The sequence below is a fragment of the Phlebotomus papatasi genome, unplaced genomic scaffold, assembly GCF_024763615.1.
Source record: "Phlebotomus papatasi isolate M1 unplaced genomic scaffold, Ppap_2.1 HiC_scaffold_522, whole genome shotgun sequence".
Classification (NCBI taxonomy): domain Eukaryota; kingdom Metazoa; phylum Arthropoda; class Insecta; order Diptera; family Psychodidae; genus Phlebotomus; species Phlebotomus papatasi.
In genome coordinates this window covers 1-14,318 of record NW_026604719.1, presented here as the reverse complement: position 1 = coordinate 14,318, position 14,318 = coordinate 1, and the positions used below count along the sequence as shown (strand labels likewise).

Genomic DNA, 14,318 nt, shown 5'->3' with positions numbered 1-14,318 from the left:
AAGTCCTCCATAGGAATTCACAAACATTTACGAACATTTTTTTACAAAATATTTTTTTTCTGTGTAGATAAGCTTTAGGTCTGATGTTCGTATAAGTTTGTACAGGTTTTTACGAGTCAATTGTGAATGTCGCTTAAAATTTAGCAGAAATAAGAAAAAATTGTTTTTTGGCCGAACTTATATAATTTAGCATTTGTGTTCTCTGGGAAGTTCTCATTATTTGAATTTTGCAAATCAAATATATTTTCCATAAAAAATAACAAAATAATAAATGGTCAGTAAAAAAATTAAAAATTGTTCTACAAAAAGCCTTAATATTTACAAAAATTAGTCTAGTTTATATAATTAGGGTAATGTGAAAAACGCTTTATTTTCTCTTTGTCAAAACTTGATTGATAACTTCACTGTTTTTAAATTTTTAATTATACTGGACCAATTTAACATTTTCACTGCACTACTTCCTTTTTAATTGATCAGGGAACTCAGTACGTAGGACAAGGCATGAATTTTGAAAAAGTAATGAGTGATTTGTAACAATATTTTGGTGCTTTTTATTGCCCTACAATACAAATTTCTAATTTCATAATAAGTTTGATTTTGGGAAATAAAATGTGAATGAGGAAAGATTTTTGAGGAAATATTATAATGAATTCCTAATTTACCTCTCTAAATTTCTTTTTACGCCTGGAAGAAAATGAAGACAATATAGAATTAGCCTAGTTTACTAAGCATGAAATTCTTCCAAAATGTTCCGGAAATAGTTTATTTTTAGGTTTTTCATATACTACTTTCAATTCGAGAAGCAAATTATTTTCGTTAATGTGGAATTATTCAATCTTTTAAAGATTTTATTTCTAATTAGTAACATCCCAGAAGCTCGTAAATATCAACATTCTTCTTTTATTTTTTTGAAAGTGAAACCTACTCTGCAGTAACCTATTCAAGTTATTCCCTCAGTAATTTTTTAATTATCTGTTTATGCTGAAGATTTGGTTCACCTGGAATTGGTGCGTAAAGTTTTCAAATCAATCAATCATTTAAAGCACTAATTAGAAACATTTCATAAATGATTTGGTGTTAAAACATTTAACTCTACTAATTGCACCAAGGTTACAGAGTCAATGCTAAAAATTAATTTTATTTTTGAAAAAAAAATCATGCAATTTTTGGTGCATTTTTGAATAGAGAAGACACGTTTTTTTTGTTAGCGGAAATTGCAGAAATTCATTTGAAAATTCTCGTGTGGAATACGTAAAACATTATTTATATTGGTAATAGTGTCGTAAATATTGAAGAGGTGTGTGACTGAAATATTTTAGAGAGAGTCTCTTGTGTGCTTGCATGTGATATAATTAATTTGTATGGGGAATTTGTTCGCTCTGACACCTTGACTATAATAAAAAATAAATAAATAGGAAAATTGAGAGGAAAATAATTAAACTGGATTCTGAAAGATAAAATTCTGGTCTTTTTTCGTGTTTAGTCCGCCCCACGGGTAAAATTCGCACCGGAGCCCCAAGTTGTCCATACACCAACGAGTCAAACATCTCAGAACTACCCAAATCCCAATCCCCTGCAGCGCTCAAAGAGCCTCTCGTCGGCAGATACCATTGCACGCGGAATTGCCGGATTGGGCCTGGCGCTAGGAAATGAAGCTACGGACTTTGGTACATTTCCGCCAGAAGTACAGTCACTGGTGGACAAAGCCACGGAAGATCCCAACCAACTGAATGCGCGAAATCTGATGGAATTGGCTTGTCATGTGATGCAGAGAGCCGTGGAAGCTCGAAGGTAAGTTGTGTTTGTCTTCCCAAACGTGAGAATAATGTGATACTCTTTTGGAGAGAAAAATATGTCATTTAATGCTCCAACGCGTCCTTTCTGCTTATTCTTTTGCCAGATATGCGCTTCCCATTTCCCGCTTGTGCATTGGCATTGTGGCTAAGGAGAGGAAAGAAACCTTCCTCGAAGCACTTCTCAACACTTGCCGGCAGTGGTTCCAAGAGAGGGATAAGGTATTTATTCTTTTCCCATTTACAATACATTTTCTCTTCTCGCTCAATCAATTTTTATATGTCTTATTATTTGAGGAACTGCACAGAGACATGACAGATTTATCGCAAGGTCAATAAAAGAGTTTCTGGGTAGTTGAAGATGAAAAAAAAAAATAAAGTTTTGAGTCATTCTTTAACACCTTAGAGAGAAATGAAGTCATTTAGCGCTTGTTGAACACCTTTTTCTGGTTTTTTTTTGCAACAATTCACCTACCCACAAGATCACAGATAACTTTGAGGCATTATTAAATTCAAAGCCACGGTAACAATGACAAAAATCTAAGAATAACATGGAAAAATAATTCAATAATTTTGAGAGTTATAAAAAACTAAATTGCTAAATGTCGGATAAAAAAAAATTGTACCATATGGAAGAATATCGTAAAGATATATTTTACCAATTAAAAAAGGGGTGGCAAAACGTCCCAGGCCTTGCGAAATGCTCGAACTCGTGACTTAGATGCTATACCTCTAAAGTACTTTCGCATCATTTACCGTTTACCGGTACTAAACCGATTTAAAATCAATTCATAAATAACTCAATAGGTTCCACAAAATAGTTTAAAGAGGGACAAAAATTATTTTCGGACAAAAATTACTTATCGGTAAATAACCGGTTTATTACCGGTTCACAACTGATTTGAACCGACTTATAAATCACTCAAAATATTTCCCAAAATACACCTCAGGAGTGATTTAATTGAATTTCGTATAAAAATTATCGGTTATGAACCGGTTCATTAACAATTCAAAACCTATTGGAACCGGTTCAGTTTTATAAGAAATTCCTAGACCTTTCCAACGAGCCCAAACATGACCCTATTCACTTGATAAATGCACTCTCTAGTCCTAGTGTCTTTTTAACCTTTGACCTTGAAAAACCGTTATTAGGAATGATTCATCGGTACTTTCGTATAAGGACGAAATGTCCGCCTGGGTAATCTCTAAAACATATCCAAAAATGAAAAAAAATCGCACGACGCCTTTTAGAGCAAGAAGGGGAGGGATAGGGGAAAAATGAGGGGTACGTTACCGATCCTTGGGCCGGCTTATGAGGGGGGGGGGGTCCCCCGAAGGTCCCAAGTCGCTATCTCTTACCGTTTGGCCTCTAGAGCTGGCGGCAGTCAGACGGACACACTCCGTGGAGTTCGAGCAGTACAAAAATTAATGCATATTTCAAAAAATTAATTAAAAGATAATTGATATTGAATCCAATATTCTAAGTAGGGTAAGTGTGCCAAATTCCGGCCAGCTTGTAATTTCGGACACATTTTTTGCTCCTCGATTAGACGAACAAGATGATTTGAAAAAGACATTCGAAGAATTCCGGAACGGCAAGGAACTATGAAAATGAAAGTGGCCGAAATAGGCCACCAATGTATGAACCGATTTTAATGATTACTTCGACATATCCTTGGTATTTTTTGATAATACGAAATGAGGCATTTTAGCTGAAATTCTTTGCAATCTCACACTGAGAGAAATCCGAAAAAGTTAAAATAAAATTCCGGAAATGTTAATTTTACCCTGCATTATTGATCCAAAATCGGTGTAAATATTACCGATATTACCCTTTTTAGGTGCATTAGGGGTTAAAGGTACCCTTTTTCATGTTAATTTTACCATTAATAAGGTGTAAAATTAACATTAAAAAATGTTGATATATTTTTACACCTAAAAAGTGTTAAATTTCTGAGGAAAAAATGTCAATCGCACCCTCTTTTTTTTCTCAGTGCAGCCTTAGCGGTCCTAAGTGAAATTCGATCTCGTCAGATCGGGCCCACATTTTGGATTTATACCTTTTGAAACTCATAGTTCACGAATATCATATGCGGTAAAAATCGATTTTCGCGGACGGTCCGTCTCGACGGTCTATGGCACATAAATCAATATCAAATTTTAGTATGTTATAGCTGGGCCTAAGATCTTCCCATAAAAAATATAAGCCCCCCCCTCCCGTTCCTAAGCTATAAGGAGTTAAAAATTTTCTTTTCAAATGGTCATATCTTCGGTTCTAATTATCTGAGTTTCAAAAATCTTGGTGTTTTTTTTGGAAAGCTCTCTTGGAATAGGGGAAAGTACTCTTCCTTCGAACGTTCATGCCTTCGAATAATGTGAATTTTCTTTTATTTCTCCTAAGAGATTTTACTTAATTATCACATAATTATTAATAATTGATAATAAGCTAACTAATATTTAATAGAATTGTGTAAGTCTGAAAAGTAAAAAAAAAATCACATTATTCGAAGGCATGAACGTTCGAAGGGATAGTACTTTCCCCTACTATAATTCTTATGACACCTCAATTTCGTACGATTTTATCAAAGGTTCGATTAATCTAAAATCGATTTTCATAATTTTGATCTTGAATATTTCGAAAACTAGACGATATTTTTTCTTTAAATTTTAGTATTATTAACGGCTACAACTCTTTTAAACATTACAACTTCATACGATTTAATCTAATTGAAGGGTCAAATAATCTAAAAATAGACTTTGGAAAATTAAGATGTAAGGTGTTTCGAAAATTAAACGATAGTTTTCGATGAAATTTCAGTATGACGCAGAAAAGGTCAAGACCATTCTAACGGTGGATCGCACTCCTTCCTTGATGTTCTCTGACCTGAGCTATAAACAGTGTAGATAGGTTGTAGGTAAGCTGAAAAGGACCAAGAGAAATAAATTTCTCTAATGATAAGGGGGGGGGTTCATCTCATACGACGATGAGAGTGGACCGTTGGGCTGGTGAAGATTGGTGCAGTCACGCGAGGTGCTATATCCATCAGCACCCTATGACCGCACTCTACTCTTCACCCGCCTTGAGCCCGTTAGGGCTGACGCCTGACTTAGGAGCGTCTGTTCTGGAGCAGAAAAAGCCTCACCTGTCGGTTAGAGCTAACTGCCACACTTTATTCACAAATTTTCACTTTTTATATAATTTGCCATGCACTCCCACTTTATGACACATATTAAATTTGGAGCAGTTGCATGACCTAAATTACATTCTTTGTTTTCACCTATATTCTTATGACATATTTTCAATTCTTGCTTACATAATTTAATTTAATTTAGTGCATTTTAACTTCCTAAATCTGTTCAGCTTCCGTGTGCTGAACATCTTGGACCCGGCCGGAGGTTGACGGTGTTGCTTCTCGCTGACCGGAACCTTTAAGTACTCTCTGGAACTTTTGTTGAAGCTCTGTTGAGGACTCTGCTTCTATCGTATTTTCTTGAGTCGATTTTTGTTTGCATATTGACGTTAGTGTTGGTAACCATCCACTTCGTGTCTTCCAAACGATATAGAGAGCAATTATAGTAAGGATGCTTGAGCCAACACTGAATCCCGGGTGATGGGCTATTCTGGTAAATGTGACCGCTGTAGCTATTGGCGTTGACCTGATGCCTCCATAAAGGGACACAGACTGCGGGATGGGACGGAGATTCCTAATGACCGCAGGCGCTTCCACTCGATGCACACCTTCTAGTTCTTTGGGTGCAACCGCTTTGTGAAAGCTGCTGTCGACGCCTTTAGCAAGCTGCGTGCTACCTGAAAGAGAAGTACCATTAGAATTTATTGTACAACCTTGTTTTACCCTTATGATTCCAGAGTTGTTCAAGTGAACGCGTTCCCTATACCCATTGCAGATTATAGCAACTGATGTGGGATGTTCAGTAACGAACAGCCAGGTGTTTTCCATGGCTAGAGTCTTCCAAAGAATTCCATTCACTCGAAACTCAGCGAACTCGCAATGTGGTTTGGCGTTTCGTTCGTAGATTTTGTCAACTATACAGTCGGGGTGTTGATTCATGTCGTACACGAGTCCTGGATTGCATATAAAGTCTCTTTTCTGCGTGCTGATACATTGTTTTTCCAGGTCTTCGATGAAGAAGTAAGTTTGATGGTGATAATTCGTGGCAACGGTTTGAGTGTCGGTCTTTGGAATCATGATTGTCCTGTGCTTTGAAACTTCTGGTACTGTCGTTACATGTAATATTTCAAAGTCAGCCTTGTCGATTATATCAAGGTATGCGTAAATAATTAGATCATCACTGGTGCTTCTATAGGATGTTCTCTTGGCTATATTTTGTTTTACTTCCAAGTCTGAGGACAGAGTCCTAGTTAGATTCTTAATGCTTTCTTCTATAATGCCGGGATCAGCTACGTCTATTAGGGTTCCTCTATCTGTTATGCATAGAATAATTCTTCTGTACTTAGAACTGAGCTCTTGGAAATAACTGATTGCTTGTATAGCTACTTCAATTGCAAATGAATGTGCTTTTTTGGCTTCATTTTGTTGTGCATAGTTGTTTAGTTGTTTTGTGAAGTCCGAGAATTCATTGATTCTGCGTCTGAATTGTTCGAGTTTATTTTCTGTGATTCTGTTCGAGTCGATAATTTGCTGGTTGAGCATCCTAGATTGTTGATTGATGGTGTGTATTAGTTCGTATGCATTGTTCGCTGCAACGTCATCTGGATTGTCATGACCAAAGACTGCACTGAATAGTCTAGTGATGATGTTGCGTCTCTGTCTAATTCTAAATCTGCTAACGATCTCACGATTCATCATCATGACATCATGTTTCAGATGTGTAAGATATTGTGGGAATTCTCCACATTCAAATACTTCAGTGAGCGTTTTTGTCCGAGAACAAGCGTGAATTGTTTGATTGTATACCTGTTCTACATTGTCAGCATCTTCGTTTAATTCAGTCCAGGGTATGCGTGTCTCTATCTTGACCTTGCCCTTCCTTACTCTTGCCACCCCGACCTTCTCGAGATAAATCCCGGGAGTGGTGTTGACAATTGTAAAGTTGCCGCCTGTTATGGGAAGGTTTGATGTTCCGTTGCTTGCGAATGCCATTGTTAGGAACATAAAACAAGTGACAATCATTTGCAGCAATGTAAGGCAAGGCCTTGATCTTTGAGTAATTTTACGCTTGGGTCTTGTTTCAGCTTCTTGTGTGCTGTGTTGAATCTGACAATGTAGTGGTGTCGTTTCCTTTTCTGCTGGATGATCTTTATTTTCATCCTCTAGGAATGGTAGCTTTGCTAGCTTTACTATAGGCCTGTCTAGTATGGTATTTTCCGCCGTTTTTATTTGAACTACTCTGACTAATCCGTCTTGACTTTTATACACTCGGGTGATCCTTGCTAGTGGCCACTGAAGTGGAGGTGTGTTTTGATCTTTTAGTAGCACGACGTCGTTGACGTTGAATTCTGTTTTCAGACAAACGAATAAAGCGATGTATCCTTTGTACGTTTTGATTCCTCTGGTTTTTGAGCATTTTGTGGAGAACGGACCAGCATAGTCAATACCCGTGGTTGTGAATGGTGCGCTTGGTCTTACTCGATGATCGGGGAGGTTTCCCATCAGTTGATTGTGCTGTGTTGCTTTTTGTTTGAAGCAGGCAAGGCATTTGTGAATGATTTTGTTAATGCCACTTTTAGCATTAATAATCCAGTATTCTTGTCTGAGTGTGTTTAACATAAGCTGTGTTCCACCGTGTAATGTAATATCGTGAGTGTACTGGATTATCAACTTTGTGAAATGCGAATTCTTGGGTAGAATAATTTGATGCTTGGCATCATAGTCGAGGTTGGAGTGTTGCAGTCTACCTCCTACTCGTAGTAGTCCGTTTTCTTTGTCGAGGAACGGTGAGAGTGAAAGAATTTTGCTGTTTGACGGAATTGGTTGATTCTTTTGAAGGCAGTTTATTTCCCTTTTGAAGTGTGTTTCTTGGATTCTGCGAATTAATGTTGTTTTTGCTTCTTTGTATTCTTCAGCACTTACTTTGCCGGTTTTCTTCATCGCTTTGTTCTTTAGATTGTTGAAGAAGCGTTTAAGCAGTGCTGTAACTCTGATTAAGTGAGTAAGGGAAGAGAATCTTGTAATGTTCTCGTCCTCTGATTGTGGTTCTTCCTTCTTGCGAGCTGTCTCTATGATTAACGCCGTTACTTCTGCGGTTTTGAAGTCATCTAAGGTGAAGATTGTGTTTTGAGCTTGTTTTATTTGCGCCATAAAGGCTTGATAATGTTCATCGACGATTTCTATGGGCCAGTGCTGTTTGTTTTTCTTCAACCATGTGGGACCACTCCACCATTGTTTGTCGTTAAGCAGTTTTTCAGCTTTTATTCCTCTTGATGCTGCATCAGCTGGATTTTCTGCACTTCTTACGTGATTCCAATTTGCTTGCGGTATGAGATTTTGTACTTTTGATACTCTGTTCGCAATGTAGGTTTCCCAGGTGGTTGGTGGTTTGGCGATCCATGCTAGCGTGATTTCTGAGTCACTCCATGCATATACTTCAGGTTTATTGATTTGCAGTGCTTCCAGTGCATTGTGCAGGAGGTTTGCTAGCAAGACTGCTGCATTTAGTTCCAATCTTGGTAATGTTACCTTGTTTTTGAGTGGAGCCACCTTTGTTTTGGCTGCAATAAGATGTATATGAACGCGTCCTTGTTCATCGACTGATCTTGTGTAGACTACTGCTGCGTATGCTTTTTGTGACGCGTCACAGAATCCATGCAGTTGTGTAGTGTTGTTAGTGTGTATCCATCTGGGTATTCTCACTGAATCCAACTGTCGGAGCTCTATCATGAGTGATGACCATTCTTTTTGTGTGTCTGATGGTGTGGGGTCATCCCAATTTAGCTCCTGATTCCAGAGTTCTTGCATGAGGATCTTTGCTCGAACTGTGATCGGTGCTAGCCAACCGATGGGGTCGAAGATTGATGCAATGCTTGATAAGAGTTGCCTTTTAGTAATTCCATGGTAATCACGTGGATTGAGACTGAACGTGAATTCGTCTGTTCGTTGATTCCATTCTATTCCCAGTGCTTTGATATGCTCGTCAGTACCAATTTGGATGTTTTCAGGAATTGCTCTTTGATCTGGTTGGAGATGTGCCGTGAGTTCTGCTGTGTTTGATACCCATTTTCTCAGGTTGAAGCCTCCTTTCGCAAGAAGGTTGATCAGGTCTTTTTGCAATTGGCGAGCTTCATTAATAGTTTTAGCACCAGTCATCAGATCATCTACGTAGAAGTCTTCTCGTAGTGTTTTTGAAGCTTTGGGGAAATTGAGTTCTTCCTGATTTGCGAGCTCTTGTAGACATCGTACTGAGAGATAGGTTGCCGGTCCTGTTCCGTAAGTCACTGTGTTGAGGGTGTATTCTTTTACAGGCATGTTCTTGTCCTCTCTCCAGAGGATTCGCTGAAAGTTCCTATCTTCTTCTCGCACTAGTATCTGACGAAACATTTTTTCGATATCTCCCATTATGACAAATTCGTGTTTTCTCCATCTCATGACGATATGAGTCAAGTCTGATTGTAATTTGCTGCCTGTGTGCAACACGTCATTTAAAGAAACACCTGTTGATGTCTTGCAGGAGGCATCGAAAACAACCCTTGTTTTGGTTGTTGTACTGGAGGGTTTAAAAACAGCGTGGTGTGGAAGATAGTATTGGCCTTTGTTGTCATTAGCTTCGGACATATGGCCAAGCTCAATGTATTCCTTCATGAATTTGTGATATTCTTCGTTCAGAATTTCATCCTTTTCCATGCGTCTTTCAACGCTAAAAAATCTGGACATTGCTCTGTCCTTCGAATTTCCTAGCATTGTGGGAGATTTTCTGAATGGTAGTGAAACTGTAAATCTTCCTGACTCATCACGATGAACATGTTGTTTGAATTGTTTTTCGCAATCTTCGTTTGGCGTGATATCTTCTTCCTTGTTTGTTTCCATATCCCAGAAACGTCGGAGGTTATCATCAATTTCTTGCATTGAGATGAGACTGATGATATTGTTTCTTGATGGTGTGCTCGCTGGAGCTTCTCCGAATATGATCCAACCAATGTTTGTTTCCTGTGCAATGATATCGTCTTTGTCATATTTGTGAATCTCTGCCTTTATGATTTTTGAATAAAGATTTATTCCAAGGATGAGATCTATTGGACCAGGAATGTTAAATGTTGGATCTGCTAGAATCATATTGTTGTTGATGTGTTTAGTTGCTGTTGCACTAATTGATCTTGATGGCATCATGCCCGTGAGTTTGGACAGCACTAAGGCTCTCTCATGTAATGCGATATTTGAGGGAAATCGTGGTTTGATCTGCAATTCCACTGAATACTTTGAGATGCCTGCACTGGCTTGGCCAATCCCTTGAATTGGTGCATTGATTTTTTGTCTTGGAAGTGCAAGATTTTGCACTGCTTCTTCTGAAATGAATGTTTCAGCTGAGCCTGTATCAACCAAGGCTCGAAAAATGTCCCATCGTCCATTGTGGGCACGAATTTTTATGAGAGCTGTAGGGAGAATTTTCTGTTTCGGTTTGACATAGAGGGAAATAACATCTTTTTGGTGATTATTATCCCCTTGCTTAGGTTCGTTTTCTTGAACATCAGAGTGGTGAGCTGAGGTGCTTGTTTGTGATTCTCTCTGCTCTTTTTTTGCCTTATTGAAATGTAGAAGGGTGTTATGTTTCCCATTGCATTGTTTGCAAGTTTTTGTGCTTGAACAATCCTCATATCTATGGTGAGACGATAAGCAATTGTAACATAATTTGTGCTGCTTAACTTGATCTTTTCTCTGTTGTGGTGTGAGATCTTTAAATTTTTTGCACATGAAAATTTTGTGTGGGGCGTTGCAAATTTCACATGCACTGTTAGTGCTGATATGAAAATTTTTCTTATTGTCTTTTGGCTGTGCCCCATTCTGTTGTTGCTTTTTTGGTTTGTTTTCATTATTGCACTTTTGCAATATTCTGTGCCGATTTTTGAGGAATGTTAACACTTCATTGATTGATGGCATACTCATGGGATTTATCAAAGATTGTTCAAAAATGCGTAGAGATTCATTATCCATGTTATGGAGCATATGAGCTGTCAGTAAAATCTCAAGAGTTTGTGCACCCATAGTCTTCAATCCTTTGTAGCATTGAAGTGTTTTGTTGTGTAGATCGATGATTTCTTGAGCTGACCGAAAATTCACCTTCTTTTGATCTAACACAAGTGCTGTGTAGGCTAGAATGATTTGCCGTTGGTCATCATATCTTTGCTTCAGAATATCCAATGCTTCTTGGTAGCTGTCTTCTTGTAGCTTGAGATCTGAAATTAATTCTTTTGGCTCTCCTTCCAAATAATTGTTTAAATATTGTAATTTTTCCACGTTGGAAATGCGTTGATTTTTGTCTATGACGCTTTCAAATAGCTGGATCCAATTTTGCCACTTCTTGAGATCACCGGTGAATTTCTCAATGGATATTGGTGGCAATTTTGGTGCTGTTCCCCTGTAATCCATTCCTTGATATGGATACGGAGTTGGAAAGTATGGGTATCCCTGGAAGTGAGGAAACCCTGTAAATCCTGCGGTGGATTCTGAGGATTTGGAGGATGCCACTGAGTGTGTTCCTGATTATTGGAACCGTGATTGCGCTGATAATTTGTTTGGTACCTTTGCGATGCGATGTTTGAATGGCTTGTTCCTTCTTGTGAGGTGTCCACTGGTTGTTTTGGGCTTGTTCCTTGCTTGGAGGTGTCCCTTTGATGATTATTTGCATTATTGAGTGCATTGGATTGTATTGTTGGGTTTTGCACAATTTGTTGTGTGGGAAAAAAAATGGGCATTTGCCACTGACGTTGCTGTGGCTGTTCTGGAATTTGCTTGGTCAGAGTGTTTTTGCCCACGTTTTGTTTTGCTTTTTCTTCTTCCTCTTCGTCGTCATAGTCTTCTTGAGCTTGAGTTAGAAGACGCAAATTTTCGATACTCAGCATTTCACTGATGGAGTTGTGCAATCGTTTGGTTTCTTCAAATATTTTCTCAGTGAAATACGGATCGTCGATTGCAAGAGATGCTTGAAGTGTCGCGTGATTTTCCTTAAATGTTTTCCAATATTCATCGAGCTTCTTTTGCCGTTTCTCAACGTTTTCTTTAGTGCGTCGGGCTTGGGATTCCTTTTTGAAATTAACCCCAAGTTTCTCGATCTTGTCGCACAGATCCCTCTGTTGCTCAATGATTGAGGCAACTTCCATCTTGAGAGAGTGCGATTCGTGAGTGCGATTAAGTTTTCAAGTAAGAGTGACCAGGAAAGAAAAAAAATGTGTGAAAAATTGAGTGAAAAGGTGTATTTCAAGCAAGAAATTATATAATTTTATGTTTCGATAGGACTTTAAGAGCCCTTTTTAATTTTTTTTTTTGGACGCGGCGCCCTCCCCTTCGTTTCCTTCTCTTCCTCTTTGGGATTTCTTTGGGAGGAAGATTTGTGAAGTTTCTGTTATGGATTGATTCTGCCAGCCGCTGTTTGTACTGTGCGATTGTGATGGGTCTTGGCCTCGGTATTGGCTCTTTTGCCGTCGGTTTTGAAGCTGAAGCCGTTTCTTGTGGTGGATGTACCGGGTTGTTATCCCAAGAGCTGGAGTGAGTACACAGCTGGTAGAATGTCAAGGGGGGCTCTGTAGGGGGGTTCTTTAGAGCCTCGGGGAGGGATGATTCCTCTCTCTCCGGCGGCGCCGTACGATAGTTCCTTCCCACTGAAGAGGGAAAAAATTTAAATTGCTTGAAAAGTTTGAAAGTGAAATTTTATCTGATAGGGTTTACGCACTGTCAAGATCGGTGCAAGATTTGAAGCCGAAATAAATTGCGTGGTGGTAAAGATGTGAAGATGTTGTGACGAAATTTGAAGATATTGGAAGAAGTGTAATGAAGAATGCGGATGTTGAGATTGCGTTGAACAGAGCGGTATGACTGTACTAAGCTGGACGCTGGTGTCCGAGAAGGACCAACTTGTAGATAGGTTGTAGGTAAGCTGAAAAGGACCAAGAGAAATAAATTTCTCTAATGATAAGGGGGGGGGGGTTCATCTCATACGACGATGAGAGTGGACCGTTGGGCTGGTGAAGATTGGTGCAGTCACGCGAGGTGCTATATCCATCAGCACCCTATGACCGCACTCTACTCTTCACCCGCCTTGAGCCCGTTAGGGCTGACGCCTGACTTAGGAGCGTCTGTTCTGGAGCAGAAAAAGCCTCACCTGTCGGTTAGAGCTAACTGCCACACTTTATTCACAAATTTTCACTTTTTATATAATTTGCCATGCACTCCCACTTTATGACACATATTAAATTTGGAGCAGTGGCATGACCTAAATTACATTCTTTGTTTTCACCTATATTCTTATGACATATTTTCAATTCTTGCTTACATAATTTAATTTAATTTAGTGCATTTTAACTTCCTAAATCTGTTCAGCTTCCGTGTGCTGAACAAACAGAAATGTCTTGACCTGACTGCATTTTTTGTGTTTATGAAGCGATTTCGATGAAATTTTAGAATATTGTATCTAAGATCGAGACCTTTCGAATGGTGGGTCACATCTGTTCCCACTCTACCTTAATACATCATAATAAAATATATGAAGTGTCTATTAAAATAAAAAAACAACTAGTCTTGAAATTATTTGATTCAAATTTCCCTTTCGACCCTAGATCTTCTTCTTTTCTTTTTTAAAGGAGAATATTTTTGTGAAGCCAATATGTCTGGAAAGCTACAACACTGAGGAAAAAAAAGAGTGTGCGATTAACTTTTTTTCCTCATAACTTTAACACTTTTTAGGTGTAAAAATATATCAACATTTTTTAATGTTAATTTTACACTTTTTAAGGGTAAAATCAACATGAAAAAGGGTAACTTTAACCCCCAATACACCTAAAAAGGGTAATATTTACACAGATTTTGGATCAATACTGCAGGGTAAAATTAACATTTTCGGAATGTTATTTTAACTTTTTCGGATTTCTCTCAGTGAAGGAAAGTGAAGAAGGGGATGGCTTGTTCTAAGAAAATATTCTTAGAGTTCTCCTCTAAAAATTATTCTTGGATACCAAAATCGTACGATGTACGGTTGTTGAAATAAAACACTAACTTTCGTGAAATACTTCTATATTAGGTGAGATTCTTAACAATCTCACCTACTATAATCCTAACAAAATTTCATGTCCTCCGATCGCGCTCAAACTTGGCCAAAATGTGTTTCGCCACTTCCTGATCACGAATATATGGGGGGCTAAGTTACGTTCCCGGCCGGCCGCTCTTTGGAGCTTAATAGCTCCTAAACTAAAAAAGATATCGACTTGCGGTTTTCGGCAAAGGTTAAATATCGTATGAAAATTGCAACATGGTGCATTGACCCCCCACCCCCACCCCTCCTTCCGCCATTTTGAAGACCCCCCTTTTTTTGTTTTCTCAATAGCTCCGGCCCTATGGCATC

General features: G+C 38.5%; 1 long non-coding RNA gene across 1 annotated transcript; it reads left to right on the top strand.

Annotated features, from left to right (window-relative positions):
* The first annotated feature begins 311 nt into the window (after nt 1-311).
* On the top strand, nt 312-2,332 carry LOC129809246 (uncharacterized). Its single transcript, XR_008752603.1, has 2 exons — nt 312-1,791; nt 1,901-2,332. It is a non-coding gene; the product is annotated as an uncharacterized LOC129809246 (long non-coding RNA).
* Nucleotides 2,333-14,318: the final 11,986 nt, after the last annotated feature.